We start from the raw sequence: 8,379 nt of genomic DNA, 5'->3' as shown, positions 1-8,379 counted from the left end.
CAGGATCTCCACGTTCCTCAAACACGCCATGTTGTCTTGATCCTGTTTGACGGGTGAATAGTTGTATTTCTTCATATTTGACCATGTGATGGGCTCTCGGCCAATGACAGCACAGATCGGCTCTGGACCCCCAAGGTGGCGATAGACAACGAACGACTCAATGAATGAATTTGATTTGATCTCAAACACAGAGAATCTTTACATCTGTGATGTCATCGTCGGCTCGGGTTTCGCAACGGCGTCTTTCAATCAACAAGCGTTGCCATAGTGACAGCCGAACAGGCAACCCGGTTTTGCGCAAGGTAATGCCGGCCGTCACCAAATACTTGATTTGAGGTGAACCCTGGAAGGGTGCGTTTGAGTTTACACCAAGAGTAAACAAATGTGTTTATAATCGAGCGCACAGGAACACCGACCGCAAATCTAAAACTCAGTCCGACGCCGAAATATCGATTTAGTACGTCTAATCGTCTCCTCGGCCGAATCCACGTCCCGTCATTTATCTTTTGGGAGCACATAAACCAGAAGGGACGTATAGATCGCCGCTCAAGACGGGGCGAGGGAAGGGTTGAGGAATCCATCATCCCTGCGGCGCTCGGGTTTGTTTGACAGCTTCATCTTCCCCATCGCTCCCACCTTTGTTGCGCACAAAAGTGTCTTTTGTGTCGCCTCTTAAAGGGACTCCGACACCTCGCCACTTCCCGCGAGCCGGGAGGCGGCAATCTGCGCGTCGGCCGCGATAACGCGACTCTTTCTGGAGATACCGTTGCCGTGGTCGTCGCCTGAGTTGCGCTGATGTTCGGAGGGGGGAAAGATAAGCCGGGCGCTATCTTGTTTGTATAGTCTGTGGAAGAGGCGACGGAGTGTGTGTTCACGGCTCAACTGACTTTGTTATTCCGGGGTCGCGTTACAGCCGCGTCGCCCCGGACGGTCTCGGGTTCGAGTCCAGGAAAGGTCGTTTGTCCGCCCCGCCCCCGACCCCCCCATCGCCGCCTCGGACCGGGAGGTGCATCCTCCGATCCGACCCCCAATTAACCTCCGCTCTTTCCAGCCTGGTCGGTCCTCTTGACCCCCCCTCTTCTCCAAACACAGGAAACCCGCGCTGGAAAACCCGACTTGTGCGTCGCCTCACTTTAAAGCGAGAGTATCAAGCGGGAACATAAATACGAGACGGGTTTAAACAAAAGTGAAACAAAAATTGGCGCCGCCGCCGACACCCGGGCCCTGGCCGACGTCCATGTAGATAGAACGTCTTGGACCATGACTGCAAGAGAGATGTCTGAGATGCTATCGGGTGCTATCAAAACAGCAATTAGGCTACCGAGGACAGCTCTGCTGCATTTGCAGGGCGATCCCGGGGTTAGTCCTGCAGGATTACACCGCACACAGACACACACCTGCAGGATTAGAAGAATAACGGTAGAATGATAGCTGAGGAAGACCTTAAATAAAACATTTTATTATAATAAGCGTGACTTCACAGCTGTATGGTGACGTGAAGATCCTACCTATTTTTGTTCTTTTGTTTTATTCCTGTCATTGCTGTTGTCGCTTTATTGATATTGTCGTTTCAATTCAATTCAAACCTTTATTTATACTTGTAAGACCACCGAGGTCGACAAGTTTACAAGCAAGCAGAGCACAGCACAACAATATAGTGAGATCAAATTAAAAAACAGTAGATAAACTAAAAACAGGTGAAAATGAGATTAAATTAAAGACAGTACGGAAGCAGTAGATAAAACTCGAGACAAGTTAAAAAATGAGATCAAATCAAAAAGTACAAGGGTGGGTGGATAAAACTAAAAACAAGTACAATTGGAAGTACAAATTAAAAAAAAAAAAAAAAAAAGTTCTGGTTGTGTATTTTTGTATTTTTCCCCCTTCCTGCTCCTTTGTGTTGTCCATCATTATCCCTGATGTTGTTGCAGTTGTTTCTCTTCCTGCTGTCTATTTATTCGTGGACGTCTTGCTATCTTCTGTCTTCTGACTCGGAAAATTCAAGCATCTCACATGGACCGGGGGTTAAAGCGATAGCAGAACGGCGGCAACGGCGGCGGCGGCGGCGGCGGCGGCGAGGGTCCCTCGTGGGCCAAGACCAGCCTGGAAAAGGGAAAATGTGATCCAGCGGACTGATATGTTTTCGGGCGGTCGCCATGGGAACGGACGAGGCCGCGTTCCACGTGTTGACATCTTTACGCCCGCGGCCCCGTACTTCGACCGCAGCCTCGGATAAACCCGAAAAGCCATCGGCTCTGAGAACCAGGGCCGGGTTGTGGACCTTTCCGGGAACTCGACGGGTTCTCGGTGCATCGGACGGAACCATAGGCGCTCCTTCTCCAATGCGGGGTCTTTTTAGGCTTCCATCCCTCAAAGGTGATTGGTGGAGCTCATAGGCCACACCCATTTTCCAGGTACGTCTTGCAAACTTAACAGCGGCCGCTGCTTTCTTGGCGGGAAATGGAGCGACAAGGAGGTCCGAGCTCTTCTGACCTCCGAGGCTCGCGGAGGAACATCTACATTTTGGCCAGTTTAGCTAACGGCTAATGAGGATCTTCACACGGTGAAGCAGTGCAGGGAGAAGATAAAAACTCTTCAACCCATCTGACGGCCCACGGTTATCACTCCGTGATTGCTGTGGTAGCTTCCACCTCCATGTTGTCCGTGTCTTCTTCTTTTTCGGTGGTTCTTTCTGAAGCTCCCGGCTTCAGGTGCACTGACTAAAAAGGTTCCCCTCTTAAAATCCAAACATTTGCTGGAGCTTTTCTGTCAGAAAATCAAAACAGGAAAAGATCTTTCTGACGGCGAACAAGAGCTTCTCCACGCCAAAGGAGAGGCGGACTTTCTCGGACGAGGCGCCGAAACTCCGAGAGGGGAGATGATTTTTATCGTCACGGCCGTTGTTTTGGTTTTGTGTTGTAACGTTAGAGTTTATCGCGCAGCGGAAAGAAGAGCGAAGTCCCGGCGCTGGGTGGGCGGGAGGAGGCTGACAGTGTGCAGACATCGGACGCAAATCAACTTCAAACCCGTCGGTGCCAAGTGGAAGGGAGATACAGCCTCGCGGAGGCGATGACAGCGGAGCAGAGGTGAGTCATCCAGAGTTCACTGACGTCCTCCAGAGGAAATAAAAGCGAGTGTTGCAAAATGAAGGAGGCGAGGAAACACGACGTCAGGAATAAAGCGGTTGCAACCGAGCGCTACGCTAAGCTACGCGTCTGCCAACGAGTCCGAATAAAACCGTCGCACGTTCGCTTTCGGTGTCGTCGCGTCAAACATCTCGCGGCGTTGGGATTCCAGTCAAGGTATCTGACAGGGAACTGGCTGTTCTTGAAGAATGAAATGTTCCGCAAGAAAACTGAGGCCCGCGGGAGGCGAAGCATCCCGGTGGTCGTCCAGGGCGACGGCCACAAACCCGACCTCCGCTTAGGGCGCAGTACCTAAACCGTCCAGTAGGGGGGGAACGAGAGCGTGAATGAGGGTGAAGCCCAGAGAGAGCAAGATAAGTGCTTGGATAACGAATGAATGAATGAAGGAGTGAACATTTCATGATGCTATTTCATGACGCTGAAACAACATCACGCCACGTGAACGTCCAAATGAATCCCTTCATAGTTCCTCCTCCCAGAGCTCGCCGGCGGTCCCTTTTCTTCTGGAATCTTCTCAAAGGGGCCTTTCCTGCCGCCGTCTCGGCAGCGAGTCCCTCCCTTCTCGGCCGGACCCGACTGAAGTCTTCTTCTGTGGCTCCTTTGAAGAAGATCTCTTGGCTCCGGATGGGACTCATGTGACCGTTAGCGGACGTTTTTGGCTCCGTCCTGCAGACCGGCCATACCGGTGGCGTGAGGCCCCAGTTAATTTTGCGCATATCAAGCGGGCTCTTCTAAATCCGATCAGGGTCACGGGGAACGGATCAACGTGCGCCATCCGAGTGTGTGCGTGTGATTAACCGGCGTATTTGCGGGCCCGATATGTTTCCGCTGCTCCCCTGCGAGCCTGGGATGTTACCGAGCGACCGCTCGACACAATCTGACAAGGCTCAAGTGGCCACTTTGCCTGAGAGACGCCTGAATTAGCCAGAAAACGGCCGGCGTGTCGTCTCACTTTGGCGTCTTTCCCGCCCTCGACAACTCGACATTGCGGTTTGATTTCTCTTAACGGCGAGAAGAACATGGAACAGTCCATCTCTTTGTGCAGGACTTGAGTTGTCATCTAAGGAGCTACATTTGGGAACAAGTATTAGCATTGTCTTCCGGACGTGTTGTGCACTTGTGCGACAATGAGTTGTTTTTTCTATCTTCTACCCAGATCCTGCAGGGCTTCCATGTCAGGAGAGCGAGGAATGGCCCGGCCACTTGCATGGCGGCGGCGGCGGCGGCGGCGGCGGCGGCGCAGATATTTGAGCATAAATAGCGTGAAAAGAGGAGTTGAGCCAGACAGGAATGTCCTGCTGAAGGGCATCGCTTGCCCGACACGCCACGACGGGGCGTTATCCTTCTGAAAGGAATTCTCCGCTGCGTTCGCCTCCTTTCCCACTTCGAGCGTAAACAGAACCTCCGGCGGCGGCTCTGAGCGAGGATCACCTGGATATCGTCGACATTAAAACGAAAAAAAAAGGTGACCTTACAGAAGAAGGAGCCGGATGAGCTTCCAGCAGCTCCTTCTCGCTCCTCAAAGAGGGAAATAAAGGCGGAGCTTAAAGAGATGAGCCTGGTATGCCAGGTATTCCGCGGTGGTTGTGTGTGTGTGTGTGTGTGTGTGTGTGCACAGATGTTTGTTGTTATTAGGGATCGCATCGCTGTGACTGGAGAGACGTGCCCTGAAGATCTGAGACTGGACAGGCATCCGTGCATGTCTGATCTTTAGGAACAGTCAAGTGCCAGCGGTGGATGGAGGGGCAGGTTTGATTCGTTCATTCATTAATTCATTCATTCATTCATTCATTCATACTCTATTCTGCAGGTTACAGGAGCGTAAACCTTGGGGTTCACCAGTCGACCACCAGGCCAAATATAACGACATACACCCACTCACTCACCTCAAATAGAGACATACATCCACTCACCCATCCATTCATTCATTTTATATAGAGACAGACACCCACTCACTCACATTATATAGACACATACACCCAGTCACCCACTCACTCATGTTATATAGAGACATACACCCACTCACCCACTCACTCACCTTACATAGAGAAATACACCCACTCACCCATCCACTCATTTTATATAGAGACATAGACCCACTGACTCACATTACAGACATACATCCACTCACCCACACTATATAGCGACATATACCCACTCACTCACATTATATAGACATAAACCCACTCATCCACTCACCCATGTTAAAAAGAGACATACACCCACTCCCCCATCCACTCATTTGATGTAGAGACATACACCCACTCACTCACATTATATAGACATACACCCACTCACTCACCTTACACACACACATACACCCAATCACCCACTCACTCATGTTATATGGAGACATACACCCACTCACCCACATTATATAGACACACACCCACCCCTTTGCGTTATATAGTGACACACACCTGATCACCAACCCACTCACCCACTCAGCAACCATGTGGAGACCTGGATCCATTCTGGTCCCATGGGTCCATGCAACCATTCACACAGAGAACCCTGAGGAACCCCACGCAGAGCCGAGGAGAACATGGAGGCTCCGCACAGGAAGGGAGCTTCCTGTATCCGATCACGTTCTGTCCGAAACACCAGAGGTCAAAGGTCAGAGGTCTCCACGGCGACGCCACCGACCCGACAACAGGCTGACGTGGATTGTAATCAACGCAGAAGAAAGCTGTGAGTCAGAGGAGACGTCTAGGACGTTGGAGATGTTTTCAGTGGAATAACCACAAAGCTGCAGCTCCGGTCACACCGGATGTGACAGCGAGAGGACGATTGCGACATTTCCCATGTGTTGAGACGGACGGCGAAGAGGTCGCGGCCCTTCCTGAATGACACTCTTTGTGGGAAATAAGAAAATCCTGACATCTCCTTCAGGACCACGAACTGAGGAACTCATTTCCGCCGTCCACGGTCAGAAGTCTTGTTATGTCAGCTGTCGCTCGAACCAATCATATTTGAACATACATAACAAAAATGTGATGATCGCAGAGGTGTCTAAACATTTGTTTTCCAGAAAGCCACGCGTGGGATCTTGACAGGAAAAAAAAAAAAAAAAAAAATCTAAAAATAAATAATGTTATTAATGAATAATGTCTTTGTCTCATGTCTTGACAGATGAGACAAACAGCCTTTTCTTTGAATCGAACAAAAAAATAATCGTCTGTCCACTGCAGGTTAAATACCCTGCATTCTGAATCTATTTTTCTCTTACCTAATCTTTTCACCGTTATTCCGTGTTATTTGACAGGGGTGTGTCCAGAATGGTTTTTTTTTTTTTTTTTTTTGGAGGGAGGGCGTTCAGATAAGGCACAGACTGCAGAAGGGTGGAATAGAATATTACCTTCTATGCGTGTACAAGTCACGATTACACGTCCAGAACGAAAAAAAAAAAATTATAATGCATCCGTAGTTTGGGGACCACTGGTCTAGACAATGGAGGGTCTCCAATGAACCTCCTGCATGTGTTTGGACCTTGTGAGGAACCCGGAGGAGACATTCACTCTGTCAATCACAAGTCATTTACAGGCATACAAGTCTGGCCCTCTGTGCTTGTATGTATCTGTCTCCAAATCCATCGGCGAGAACTACCTCCGCATCAAAACCCGCAATGCTACCTCGTGTGTGAAACCCAGCTGCCGTGGGTGGTGGGGGTTCGGAGGGGTGGGCGGGGTCGCCACCCATTCTTCAGCCCGGCGCCCACAGCCGGCCTCTTGTACTTCAGCGAGGGCCTGATGAGACCTCTTGTCAAGCCGTGGCTCGCGGGCGGGTGGTGGAGGGGGAGATGAAAAGAGAGAACAGAATGTAGCCGCCGCTGCCAGTAATTCAGGGATTTCATTTCACATCTTTGTGCGTTATCTCAGGCCGCAGATCAACGCGGGGAGCGGGTGAGAGGGAAATGAAGAGAAAGAAAGAGCGATGCGGGCATGGCGTCTTCCATCAGACTCGCGCCAGAAAAGCCCGTTTGCGGCGCAAACACACCTGCAGTGGACGCAAGTTCTGATTCTCTGCCAGACTCGTGGCCTCGCTCCTCGTCCCGGCTGACGAACCTAACGTCCCGCACCTGCCTCGCCTCGGTCTTTCCCTTTTACAATCATCCAATTATCAAATTAGCATTTTTCCTCCGGCACGCTCCACGAGTTGTAATGCGCGCTCGTGCCGCCGGCGGGAGGAAGAGCCAACAAAAGGTCCGCATAAAGGAACCCGTTGTGCCGGTTATCTGGAAACATGAGGAGGCGGATAGGTACGCTATCTCCCCATCTCCTGCACCAGAGGTGATCTGAAACGCCGCCGCTGGACGTCGGCGAGCCTTTGAAGGCGAGGAGAAATTAAACCCTTCAACTTCCTTCTGCAAAAGAACCAGGGGTGTGTATTTTGTGTAGCGGGGAGGGTGAAGAGGTAGTTGCGCCGTTCAAATGGCGTCACAGTGCTTGCATTCACACGCCGTTTCAAATGTGGTTTGTATTTTTCATGTAAACACAATTAGCGCGCGCCGCGCAAGCTAAAAATCGGCCTTTGTTTAATCAAAAGGGTCCCGAGCCGTAATAAAGTCCCCTGTCGGACGCCTCCGGCCTCCGGGGGGGATCCAGCTATCTACATCCATTTCTGTTTATTTTACTCCCACTTCCTGTTTTTCCCCCCCGACTGCGCTCATTCTCACTTCCTGCCCGCAGGACTGCAGGTAAACCAAAACATTGCGTCAGCGAGGAACTCTGAGCGTCGTCCTTGCCGCTTTGAGCCCCGGAGGTCTTTTTTTTTTTTTTTTTTTCTTTCAAGGGAAAATGATAAACACGATGCCCGGCAGAGGGAGGGGAGGTTTAGCGACTGAGGCCGACTCACGAGCTCGTTGCCGGCAATCTGTTTCTAATTGCTAGCGGTTAGCATCGACGCGGTTGCGCGCGGTTGTTTTTAATTTTGCCGCGCGGCGTGATCCCACCGGGGGGGCGCGGCCGTAAAATGATAATAGAGCAATTAGATCGGGGGCGACAGAGGAGCTTTAATTACGTTATTCCCGAGGTTTCTACGCCGGTGGGGAGAAGAAACCGAGGTCGCACTTTGCAAACCGCGGAGGAAAATTAACTCCTCTTCAACAATGGACAATGTGACGCCGGAGGACAAACAGCTCCTCCTTGCAAACGGACGCAAAAATTTGACATCTTCCAGGTACTTATCGACCCTCCCCCTCCGAGGACGGCGGGTGGTCCGTCAATTAGAAGCC

The sequence above is a fragment of the Fistularia commersonii genome, chromosome 28 (assembly GCF_037954325.1).
Source record: "Fistularia commersonii isolate RoL2024-O1a breed Wild chromosome 28, RoL_Fcom_v1.0, whole genome shotgun sequence".
Taxonomy (NCBI): domain Eukaryota; kingdom Metazoa; phylum Chordata; class Actinopteri; order Syngnathiformes; family Fistulariidae; genus Fistularia; species Fistularia commersonii.
The sequence above is the reverse complement of the archived record's forward strand: the minus strand, read 5'-3'. Positions refer to the sequence as shown.